The sequence below is a fragment of the Rutidosis leptorrhynchoides genome, chromosome 4 (genome assembly GCF_046630445.1).
Source record: "Rutidosis leptorrhynchoides isolate AG116_Rl617_1_P2 chromosome 4, CSIRO_AGI_Rlap_v1, whole genome shotgun sequence".
Classification (NCBI taxonomy): Eukaryota; Viridiplantae; Streptophyta; class Magnoliopsida; order Asterales; family Asteraceae; genus Rutidosis; species Rutidosis leptorrhynchoides.
The window spans coordinates 338,803,650-338,816,637 of record NC_092336.1 but is presented as its reverse complement, the minus strand read 5'-3'; the positions used below and the strand labels follow the sequence as shown (position 1 = coordinate 338,816,637).

General features: G+C 43.9%; 1 long non-coding RNA gene across 1 annotated transcript; it reads left to right on the top strand.

Moving 5' to 3' along the window:
• The first annotated feature begins 330 nt into the window (after positions 1 to 330).
• LOC139904451 (uncharacterized) lies at positions 331 to 12,847 on the top strand. Its single transcript, XR_011778803.1, has 3 exons — positions 331 to 421; positions 524 to 612; positions 12,598 to 12,847. It is a non-coding gene; the product is annotated as an uncharacterized lncRNA (long non-coding RNA).
• The last annotated feature ends 141 nt before the right edge of the window (positions 12,848 to 12,988 follow it).

The following is a 12,988-nucleotide window of genomic DNA, read 5'->3' as shown; positions in this document are numbered from 1 at the left end:
TGGTTAATGTTGGCTTTTACATGGTGGTAATTTAAAAGCAAAAGTCTTTTTTGCACCTTAAGGACAACCCCAAAGAAAAGAATACTTTATTAATATGCAACTTGTGCAATTCATGTATGTTATTATTTGCTTAACGAATTTCATATTAATTTTTCAGGTGGCAGTATTTTACTTTCATGATGAATTTACATGGCTAACAGGAGCTTGCCTGGTCACAATCATGTCAATCATGTTTGGTGCGAGTTTATTCAACTGGTACAAGTAAGTGATCACAAAAATCGCACTCTCTTTTATCACATGCACCTTTTGTTTTGGCTGCTGTGTTCACCTTTAACATACAAGTTGCTACTAACTTTATATTTATGATTATTTTTGAGTATTTTGTTTAAGTATATATGTGTGTTTTTTTGTCATATATCAGGTATCAGAAGTTACAAGTAATTGATGATGTCTTTTTGTCACCAGAAATTGTGAATATTGATTGACTCTTTATTTATGTGTGTTTTTCATTTGGTTCGTATAGGTGTCTTACGAGAAACCTGGCTGTTAGTTCATATCCCGTTAATTAACTGATACCCAAGGAGAAACTAAAATCGTATCTTGGCAATCTAGGTAAGGCTTTTTTTAATTAATACAATAATTTATAGTGTTATACTAACCACAAAATAAGGGTGTAAAGGTTACTGGAATGTAATCAACTTAATGATAATAATGATACCGCAACCCGCAGGCGCACCGCGAATGTATGCGGACAATCACTATTGTGCGTATGCGTGTTCTTGTATGCGGTATGCGGCGTGCGTATGCCTTTGTTCCCGGTACGGCGGTTGCTTAGCTGTCAAGTAAATATCTTTTCCATAATTATATCCGTGATTCGGGGGAGTCAGTTATGGATGAGATTATCATGATCTGGGACGGTTCTAGAATTAGGGTTTGCCTATAAATACAAACCCTGATCATCGTTTACCGGACACAGCACATTACGTAACCATCGCATACGATACACATTACGTAAAACAGCATCATTCAGCATTTTTTCAAGGTTAACAGGTTAGTCTTTTGTAAGCTAGTACCTACGACCTTATTTGGGGCCTTCCGATCAGCGACCGCTATCGAAGGTGGACTTAATCACTTGGCCACCCCGCCGACATCATCATGTCGGCCAGGGTTATTCACGGTAGCCGGACCGGAGAGCCACGTTCTAAGATCCTTAAACCCCTCTTTACGTATTGAGCAGGCATATTAAACCCCTCGGTTAAAATATGCATGATCAAGTGGTGCTTTCATTGAGAGTCGAATTAATTCAAGACTGTTTAATTGCTTTTTCTTTTAAGGTTTTGAATTGTATGACTCGTTATTTACAAAATTTTTGAATTTTTTCTTTAACAGTATCATGACTTCCGAGGAATCATCGGAACATACCCAAACAGATGTTCAGAACGCACCGTCTGGTAGTCAACATACACCGGTTATGACTACGGGGGCCGCTACTCAGGCGGGATACACGATATACCCTCCACCTATATCCGGCGAACCCTTTCAGAGGTACAAGCCGATATATTCAGACGGGGTCACACCGCCAAGAGCAAACTCACCAGTCACAACCACGCGGCTGGACTTTTCGTCAGTGGATCCAAGGGTCATCTTTGCAGGCACTGGCGGTGGAACAACGGGGCCGCATGTGGTTTGCTGCGGCCAGGTACCTATTTACAGTACCACTGTTTCAATACCTCTGCATACGCAGAGCATTCAGCAGAATTCGTCATTTACACCGTTGCAACTTTGGCAACCACCGCGCCCAGTTTCACAATTTTTAACTCCTGCGGATGCGCAGGCGTTACTTAATAGTTGGGGATTTGGGGGCATCCCAGATGCGAACTCTCATTGGGCGCCGATAACAGCGCAGCAGCAAAGCACAGCGCATACAGTTGGGCTTTTAAGTGTGTATCCTCAAGTTTCGCAGATATCTGCGCCACATGTTTCGCTTCCTTTACAGCCACCTGTGTACTCTGCGTCTTCAAGTTATCCCTCTTTTCCAACGCAGCAGCCTTGGTTATATCCGCAGATGCAGGGTCAACCTTGGCAAAATGTTCAAGGGCAGGCAAATCTTGCAAGTCAATTCATGCAGGCCGCACCTCCCGATATGGTTCACTTATTTTCACAACCTGACTTTGTTCAGGACATGATGAAGCGTTTCTTTGCAAATTTGAAAATGGATCCTGTTAAACCACCCTTCGAGCTACCGACTACCTTTGACAAGTTTCCTCCGCATATATCCGCATACCCGTTTCCATCAGCACCAAAGATACCTAGCACGTTGGGTACTTACAATGGCCTGACCGATCCAGATGATTTTTTACAGCGCTTCGAAGGCGTAATGCGCACTCAAGGCTGGGTGGATCCGGTTGCGTGTCAGATATTTCCTATGACACTACAGGGTATTGCTCGTGAGTGGTTTAATAATTTGCCGGCGGGTAGTATTGCCGGGTTTATGGATCTGCGGACGAAGTTTTTACTGCAATATCAGAATCAGAGACCACGCAAGCGCACTCACATTGAATGCCATGACATCGTGCAGAAGCCCAAGGAATCTTTGGGCGAATTTCTCACAAGGTATACTAATGAGTGCCTGCGTATACCAGATCTCAAACCAGAGCAACAGATTTCCGGACTCATACATGGTATAAACTCAAAACGTCATCCAACACTGGTAAGGCGTCTGCGCCATACAGTCCCAAAAACTTATGCTGAGGCGCTTAATGAATGCCACGACTATATGCGGAGTGGCGAAGATAATGACATTCCAACAGCTAGCTCACGCAACGAGAGAAAGGACGATGATGATCGTTCGCGCGATCAAAGACGCGGTAACAACTCTCGTGGAAGGTATCCTAGCGGTGGTCCTATCAGGAATGATAAAAGAAAATCAAGTGGCAATTATCGAAACAATAATCAGCGCGGCATCAATAATCAGAACTATGCGCTACTCAAAAGTTTGTCCAAAACGCCCAAGGAAATTTTGGCAACGGAGCCAGTATGCGCGACCTTCGCGGTTCCAACTCCGCTTACAGAATTTGGCAAGCGGGACAAAACAAAGTATTGTGAATTTCATGACGATTATGGTCACGACACCAATCGGTGTAAAAATTTGATGGAACGGGTTCTGGAAGCGCTTCGCGCAGGCAAATTGGATCATCTAAAACCACCTAAAAATGACAAGGGAAAGGCCGCAGAAGAGGCTCCGAAGTCTAAGACTTTCGCGTGGCAGAAAGTTGACAAAGCGAAAAATGCCGACTTAACCATTAACATGGTTGACGCAGAGAAAATCAGCCAGTGGAGAAAGTACAACGATCACCAGGATTGGGAGCTTCTCCCGATCACTTTCTCTCCTGTAATGTCAATTGATTCTATTAATGAGCCCATTATCATCAAGTGTCGCATCCCCGATTGCGGAATCCAGGTTAAGCGCATGCATGTTGACACTGGCAGCGGTGTCGATATTATGTATGAGCATTGTTATCGTTTCCTTCCGGCAGAAGTCAAAGCGCAGTTACGTCAGCCTGATATTACGCTATCAGGGTTTTCTGGAGAAAACTCGTGGCCGCTAGGCCGAATAGAATTAATGATAGAGCTTGCGGATGACAGGAACCCGCAGATGATCAGGCGTGAATTGGTCGATTTTTATGTGGTTCGTTCAACTTCACGATATAACGCACTACTAGGGAGAAACTTCATACGGCGTTTTAACATTATCCCATCGGTAGTGCATGGTTTGATTAAGTTTCCCACAGTAGGAGGCGTTGCCACAGTTGAGTCACATCAAGCAACCGAGCTGTGTGGCTCTGTCGCGTCTGTAAGCGCTCCTAGCGTAGGAGAGCAACTTGCAAACTGTGCAGTAATAGCAAATCGCTTGCATCCGGATAAGCGAATTAAAATCGGCGCAGGCTTGTCAGCCGAAACGAAGGGCAAGTTGCATGGAATACTGTCAGCTAACGCAGATATTTTCGCATGGCGCGAGTCAGACATGACAGGGGTTCCGTGGGATATTGCGGAACATAAGTTAAACGTTAATCCATGACAAAATTACTCCCGTCGTCCTTGAACTTATATTGAAATCACTGACGTCGTCCTCAAACTTTTTTTTTTGCTCACGTCGTCACTGAACTTTCAAAAAATAACGCGCGACATCCTTCTGTCTACTTCCGTCTATTATTTCCGTTAAAGTCATCCCATGTGCTAGGAACATGAGGGTATTTTCGTCTTTTTATTCTTGTTAACCCCTTTATTTTCTTTTTCCTCTTTTATTATCAGATTCGTTTCATTTTTAAAAAAATAAAAAATTCACAAAATAAATATATTTCCCCACTGTTATTGTACGTTCATATACATCATAATCTCAAATTCGATTTCTTCATCTAGTGTGTCTAAACGAAATCTGAGCATAAAAACGTGATCTTCAACATCAAACTAACATTCGATCATCATCAGATGCGATTAACAACAGGGAATTCGTTGAGATTTGCTCCGTGTTCATCATAAACCGAAAAAGTTCAACTTTTTGGTGCTCCGAACAATATAGAAACTCTCAGATCGATTCGGGCACATATTTGGATTACTTGATGTTTGTTTGTACTATAGAAACCTTCAAATCTCATTGAAATTTAACAAAAAATTCCAGATCTGACAGTCAAAGTTTGAAGGTCCTCGGTCAACGTTTTAATTCAATTGATTTTGTGTTTTTCATATGATGTTGATGATTGACGAACGTTCAGTGGTGATATTACAACGTTTTTCATGTGGAAATCGTAACCTAAAAGTGTCCGAATTTCAAAATCCGATTTCATGTTCATATGAATATTACGTTCCTGTTCTTCGAATGGATTTTGGTGGCAGTGTCATTATTAACCCCGTCGAACGATCGTGACCTTCGTTTGGTGTTTGATTTTGATGTAGTTTCAGATTACAGAGGTTAGATCCGATTTGATTTGATGTAGTTTCAGATATGAAAATTGTTTGTGTTGAATTTTGGGTACGACTTCATTTTTGTTTAATTTGTGTTTAAGAGATTACGACTCCGGTCTGTTTCAATTTTGTACGATTTTTTCCCTCTTTTTGATTATAAGAATTATCCTCCAATTACTGATTTACTGATTATATTGTTGCCAATTGTTTATGCCCTTGATTTATATTTGATTTTATATTTTAGTTTGAATTTGAATTTTTTAAGATACTAGCATTTATAATTTTGCAATGAAAAACATGAAAAGGTTGGGTGAAGAAGAAAATAGGGTTTGTGAAATATTGGGGAGAAGATGAAGATTAAGGAAGAAAACAAAATTACGCCGGTCGTCCTTAAGAGATAAAATGACAGAATTGCCCTCACATGTTTGGCACATGCTTCATGTTAACAGAGGAAAGAGACGGAAACTAAACAGAAGGACGGCGAACGTTATTTTTTGAAAGTTCAGTGACGACGTGAGCAAAAAAAAAAGTTTAAGGACGACGTCAGTGATTTCAATATAAGTTCAAGGACGACGGGAGTAATTTTGTCTTAATCCATTATTAACACCCGTTAGGCAAAAGAAGCGGCATATGGCCCTAGACCGCAGTGATTGGTTGTGCGCAGAGGTGGACAACCATGTCAAAGCAGGCATTCTGCGGGAAGTGCGTTATCAGACATGGGTTGCAAATCCTGTATTGGTAAAAAAGGCTGACGGTAATTGGAGGATGTGCGTTGATTTCAAAGATATCAATAAGGCATGTCCCAAGGACAATTACCCTCTCCCGGAGATAGACTAGAAGGTAGAATCACTATCGGGATTTAGGTACAAGTGTTTTCTGGACGCGTACAAGGGTTATCACCAAATCTTAATGGCTGCGGAAGATGAGGACAAGACTGCTTTTCATACGCCGCAGGGTATTTATTGTTACACGAAGATGCCTTTCGGTTTAAAGAATGCTGGCGCGACCTATCAGCGTGTAATTGACGCAACATTCAAGCACCAAATCGGTAGAAATCTTGAAGCGTACGTCGACGACTTGGTAATCAAAAGTAACACCGAGGAAGACATGCTCACGGACATCCTGGAAACGTTTGCATCTCTTCGCAGGATCAACATGAAGCTTAACCCGCGAAAATGTAGTTTTGGGGAAGAGGAAGGCAAGTTTTTAGGTTATGTGGTGACAGCGCGGGGTATCAAGGCCAATCCCAAAAAGATTGAAGCCATTGATAATTTTCCATCTCCGAAGATAAAGAAAGATGTGCAGAGTCTAACGGGGAAGCTTGCGGCTATCACACGGTTTCTGTCGAAAGCCGCAGAACGACAGTTGCCATTCTTCAATACTTTGAAAAATTGTTTGAAGAAAAAAGACTTCGTATGGACTCAGGAAGCGGAATCAGCCTTTCAGGAGATGAAAAAGGTGCTTGCAGAATTACCAACACTTACTGCGCCAGTATCAGGAAAAACGCTAACGCTGTACCTAGCGGCATCGAAGGAAGTTGTCAGCTCAGTCCTCATCGCGGATCGCGGAAAGACACAAATGCCGGTCTACTTCGTAAGCAAGACGCTGACATCAAGCGAAGTAAACTACTCACCAATAGAAAAGCTTGTATATGCGCTGGTCCATACGGCGCGGCGTTTGCGCCGATATTTTCAAGCACATCCAATCGTGGTTCTAACTGATCAACCAATCAAACAGGTGTTGTACAAGCCTGAGATTTCTGGCCGAATGGCTAAGTGGGCAGTTGAATTAGGTGAACATGAAATAAATTTTTCCTCGCGCAGTGCGGTTAAGGGTCAAATACTTGCTGATTACCTAGCAGAATTACCTGCGGAGGTCGAGGCATCAGCAGAACATCAGGATCCACCTGCACCAACTTTGTCACCATGGGAATTGTACACCGATGGTGCATGCAGCGCATCTGGTGCAGGTGCGGGTGTAATTTTAACAGGCCCGGATGGCGAAGAGCATACATACGCACTACGGTTTAATTTTGCTGTTACAAACAACGAAGCAGAGTATGAGGCTCTGTTAGCAGGTATGCGCATTGCGCATAGGTTAAATGTTAAAATTTTGCACGCTTATGTGGATTCAAAGCTAGTATGCAGTCAAGTCAGCGGAGATTTCGAAGTGCATGACATAGCCATGCAGCAATATCTATCGCTTGTTCACAACCTCACTGACCAGTTTGAAGCTTTTCAAATCTCCCACGTAATGCGGGGGCAAAATAAGAAAGCGGATGCGCTAAGCAAACTGGCTGCCTTGGCTTTTGATCATATGGGGAAGAAAGTTCTAATAGAAGAACTCAATGCGAAATCCATTGTTATGATGCCTTTAGTGGCACTAGTTGAGGAATCAAGCTCAACATGGATGACTCCCATCGTGGCTTTTCTGCGGGATGGCACTTCTCCTGCAGATTCCGCTGATGCAAAGAAAGTCCGCGTTAAGGCACCGCTGTATGCCCTTGAGGGTAACGTCCTATATCGAAAGAATTATTTGGGACCGCACTTAAGGTGCATTGGCCCGAAAGAGGCGGAGGAAGTTGTACGCGAGGTGCATGAGGGTGCATGCGCACTCCATTCGGGGCACAGGTCCATTGTGTCAAAAATAATGCGGCTAGGATATTATTGGCCCACCATGTACGCGGATACTGCGCGCATAGTTAAGCAATGTGAATCATGCCAAATACATGCACCTATTAGCAGAGCACCTGCGCATCCAATGATACCAGTCTCCTCACCGTGGCCATTCTGTAAATGGGCAATCGACATAGTCGGACCATTCCCAAAAGGCCGAGGTAATTTTATCATTTATTTTCTTAACATGTTACTCACATCAGTACCTTACGCACATTCTGCACACGCAGGAAACATCAAATTCTTGATTGTTGCAATCGATTATTTCACAAAGTGGGTCGAAGCGAGACCGCTGGCAGCAATCTCAGGAAAAAGGGTGCGAAATTTTGTATGGGAAGACATCGTCTGTCGATTTGGTATACCAAACGAAATTGTTAGCGATAACGGTACGCAGTTCGCGGGTGACCCTTTCCGCAGCTGGTGCGCGGAGCTTAATATTAAGCAAACTTTTACATCTGTTGCGCATCCGCAGGCGAATGGCCAGTGCGAAGTCACCAACCGGGATATAGTAGCTGGAATCAAAGCTAGGTTGGGTCATGGTCGCGTTGGTTGGGTGGATGAACTACTGAAGGTTTTATGGGCGCATAGAACAACACCCAAAGCAAGCACTGGTGAGACCCCGTTCAGTTTGGTCTATGGATCAGAAGCTGTTGTACCCGCAGAAATTGGGGTACCAACGTTCCGCATACAAAATTTTGATGAGCAAAATAACTCTGAAGCTTTGCGGGAAAATCTTAATTTGCTGGAGGAGCGCAGACTCTCTGCGGCTGTCAACGAAGCAAATAACAAGCAAAAAATCGCAAAGTACTATAATCAGCGTGTGCGTTCGCGCTCTTACAAGTGCGGTGACTTGGTTTGGCGTCAAAACGACGCAAGTCATGCGGAGGATACTGGGAAACTGGGCCCCCGTTGGGAAGGTCCATACAGGGTAGCGAAGGCAAACAATACCGGGGCGTACCATCTCGAGACACTAGATGGAAAACCTGTGAAACGCACTTGGCATGCGACGTTATTGAAAAAATGTTATATGTAGCTAGGTGGACCTGATCACTCCAGTTTATTGTAGCACATTATTTTTTCTATGTATTTTTCGTCCGTTTGGATGCGTCGCAGTTGTAATTGTGATTAATGCCAATTAAATATTTACTCGCGCATACTTTTGTTGTTTAAATCTTTTTTTTGTATGCGGTTCCTGCCTACTTAAGGGGTGTCCTCTAGCCTCCGTGCGGCAGAAGCCTGTTTGGTTACAAGGCTAGACGTTAACGGCAGGCAAAGGGAATTGGTTTTCCCCTAGCCAAGCGCCACGCAGACTAGATGGCTGCAAAGTCGACTTAAAAAATTACAAGCATTGGTTTGCTTGTGCGTAATTACTCTCGCATTGGTTTGCTTGAGGAACTCAAAGCATAAAAACATTGGCTTGTTTTTAGTTGCGTTGCTTACCATACAGCTATAGTGCACATCTAGTACATGACAAAGCGATAACGCAGTAGCTTTCGAGTCTGAATTATTAAAGGGTAATTGTTAAATTATTGGTTTATTTTACGCAGTAATACCCGCATACGCATGAGTTTTGGTTAACTATGCGCATGGGCATGCGGATCACATTTTGTTTTGATTCGCGATATATAAACAAATAAACACACTACGCATGCATATCAGGAATATATATACATCAAATTAAGTTGTTACATAAGAGGTAATTGTTTGTAACGCCTGCCCAACATGGGACTTAGGGCTGCAAAAATACAAATACCTGCCTAAGCATAGGACTTACGGCGCAATCCAACACTAATAATCCTCCTTAAAAAACCCATCGATCGACATGTTCGGTTCCGCAGCGAATGCGTTGATTAGGGGGATAGGGATGGACTTGATGGCTTCTTCCGCCTCCATTAACGCTGCAGCCGTTCCCTCTTTTAGCTTCTTTTGAACGATGTCGGGGAACGGCGGTGTTAGACCGCAAGCTTGGATTACCTCCTGCACAGCCTTGTTGATTTCATGGTCCCTGACCGCATCAACGTAGGCATTGAACTTGTCGGACACAGGCTCTGAGTCCATCACCTTCTGCGCAATGGTAGGGAGTGCGGTGCGCAGCTTCGCTAGATCCGCCTCTGCCAGCTCGCGGTTGGTTACCGCGTCATCCCTTTCCCTCGTAACTTTCTCAAGCTCCGACCGCAAACGTTCTGCATCCCCCTTCACCTGCTCAACCGCACCAACCAGCTCACGGCTCTTTTTTCTTTCCTCAATCAGCGCGGATTTGGTTTCATTCGCGGTCGACTCAACCGCCTTACGCGCCTCCTCAGCAGCATCCCTATCCTTCTTGACCTGATCTACACCCGCCTGCAGAAGTCCTAGCTCTACCTCTTTGCGCAAAGCTAGCTGGTATATGCTGGAAGAGCGGCGGGCCTGATCCGCAAACATGCCGAAAAATACAAGGCCGTTTTGAATGAAGGCATTGTGTGCCTGGTTAAACGGTAGAGCGACCAGTTGCTCGCGGAATTCATCCGGAAAGATTTGCTGCAGGAACGCAGACTGCTCTGCGGCATTTTCTGCGGAAGACTGTGTGAGTTGGCTGAGGTTGGCAACGCGGAAGCTACCTTGCGGAGGAGTTGGTGTGGAATCGGAATCCACGTGTATTGTCTTATCCTTTGATGTGGCGGTAGCTTGGAGATCTGGGTTGACCCGCGGGGTGGACGGCTGCGTCTCCTCCACATGCTCTGCATTTCAGTAAATAGTTATAACGTGAACTTTATTATGCGGTGAAGACGCAAGGAATGGACGCTTACCAGTTATGGGGGGAAGTAGTTCTGCGGAGCGTGGCTCGATTGGAACAAAGTTATTGTTCCGCATGTCCTCCCTTTGTTTGGGAGTCATCTTCTTCTTCTTCTGCTGAGCCGCAGAGGTCTCAGCTGCTTTGCGTTTGTTGCCAGATGCTGCCGGCGATTGCTTCACGTTTTCGCTAGCTTTCTCCTGCTCTAGCTGTACGTTCACATCTTGCTTGCGGAAGGAGATTCCCGCAATCTCTTCCGCAGTCAGCACCTTCTTCATCCTCATTTCTGCAAAGATACGCGCATGCGTTAGATAATATACATACAAAAACAGTTTAGTACGCGATTATACTATTCCTACCCTTTCCATCCGGTCCGACTATGGCTGGGCGCACATTCTCCCATGGCCAGTGTGCGGATATCTTCCCTAGCCGCAGCATTACGTTCCCATATGATCGATGCACTAGCTGTGCGTTTGCACACTCCGCTAATAGTTTCCTTTCATCCTCATCCAGGGCGGGGGTCTTGTTTACATCCTTCTCCACCTTGTCGAACCATATCAGCGTTTGCGGGAAGTTTGCACTCACCACAGTTTGGTCGACGAAAAAGAATGTCTCTTTCCAATTCCCCGCATTCGATTTTGGGGTCTTGGTGAAGTTTTGACGAGCGAAGAAGGTGAACCACGATTTGTGGTGGTGGGCTAGTCGGTATAAATGGCAAAACACCTTCACCAGGGGCACTTTCTTGAGTGCAACGCACCACATCTCGAACAAGACTATTTTTCCTATAGCGTAAGGGTGTAACTGACCTAATCCGACCTTAAAATGATCTAGCACGCCCAGGAAGAAATCAGTGGGAGGAACCCTAAAGTTGCCATGCTTAAAAGCATGTTCGTAAATAGCCACCTTTTTCTCCGGTGGCTCGTGGGCTCGCTGATTGGACAAAGGGGGCACCGGATTGTACTTGGCTAAGGGAGGATACTGTTTCACTAAGTAATCTATGTGCTTCTGCTCTATAACAGACTCTACGCTATCTACATACGTCTCGTTAGCTTTAGTCATTTTCTAGGAGTAATCGGATGAATACTAACCTTTAAATGGTGGCCGGAATGTTCGATTTTTGATCGGAATTCAAATTGGCAGCGTAACGAGGAAGCTTGAAGCAGGAAAGTGGAAATGAGCTGCGAAATGGAGTATTTATAGGGCAGATTGGATGGAGTGGTGCGATCGTGGCTGTACACGTGTTACGCAATCGACAGCCAGCACTTTATTTATGCGCGTGGATGCCAGTTGGGTATGATTACATGTACGCGCGTCCATTGCACGCGCCTGACACACTGCCACTTTATGTCATGTCCGCCGAATGGGCTTCTGCGATTGTGACAGGCATTTAATGGCATCGAGGCGCACGCGGAATATTAAATGCTAGCCGTTTTCTTGTTTTTTCTTTCGCTTAATAGTTTGATATCATACGCCTCGCGCCATATAACATCAAACTGGGGGGACATAATGATACCGCAACCCGCAGGCGCACCGCGAATGTATGCGGACAATCACTATTGTGCGTATGCGTGTTCTTGTGTGCGATATGCGGCGTGCGTATGCCTTTGTTCCCGGTACGGCGGTTGCTTAGCTGTCAAGTAAATATCTTTTCCATAATTATATCCGTGATTCGGGGGAGTCAGTTATGGATGAGATTATCATGATCTGGGACGGTTCTAGAATTAGGGTTTGCCTATAAATACAAACCCTGATCATCGTTTACCGTACACAGCACATTACGTAACCATCGCATACGATACACATTACGTAAAACAGCATCATTCAGCATTTTTTCAAGGTTAACAGGTTAGTCTTTTGTAAGCTAGTACCTACGACCTTATTTGGGGCCTTCCGATCAGCGACCGCTATCGAAGGTGGACTTAATCACTTGGCCACCCCGCCGACATCATCATGTCGGCCAGGGTTATTCACGGTAGCCGGACCGGAGAGCCACGTTCTAAGATCCTTAAACCCCTCTTTACGTATTGAGCAGGCATATTAAACCCCTCGGTTAAAATATGCATGATCAGATAATGATGAAATTCTTATAATTTAAGTGTTATGTAATTTGAACCAACAATAAAACTGTTTTCATCGCTTCTGTTACAATCAAGAATCGTGATTAATGTTGATTATGTTTGATGATTGCAGTTGGTGGTTCTTGAGGATGTAAATCATTGAACATAGCATCTCAATTGATGTCAAGCCTATGAGCAAATGGATGCAACAGTTCCTCCTTTTTTAGCATTTGCAATCTCAATTTTAGATGCCTCTTTAGTAGTTTTAATGTGATATTATAGATAGAAGACAACTAACAGATGATTGTATATGAATAAGATGTTATGGTTGTAGCAGTAGTTTCTATCCTTTGAACATAATTGACACTGTATAGCAGTATGCATCCGACTTAATGAATATTTCGTATGAATAAATGTGTTGCATTTGTGATTGTTCTGAGTTATCTATATATTTTATATAAACAATGTCTTCATTTATACTAAACTACTACAATCAATTTTTATATTTCGTATGAATAAATGTG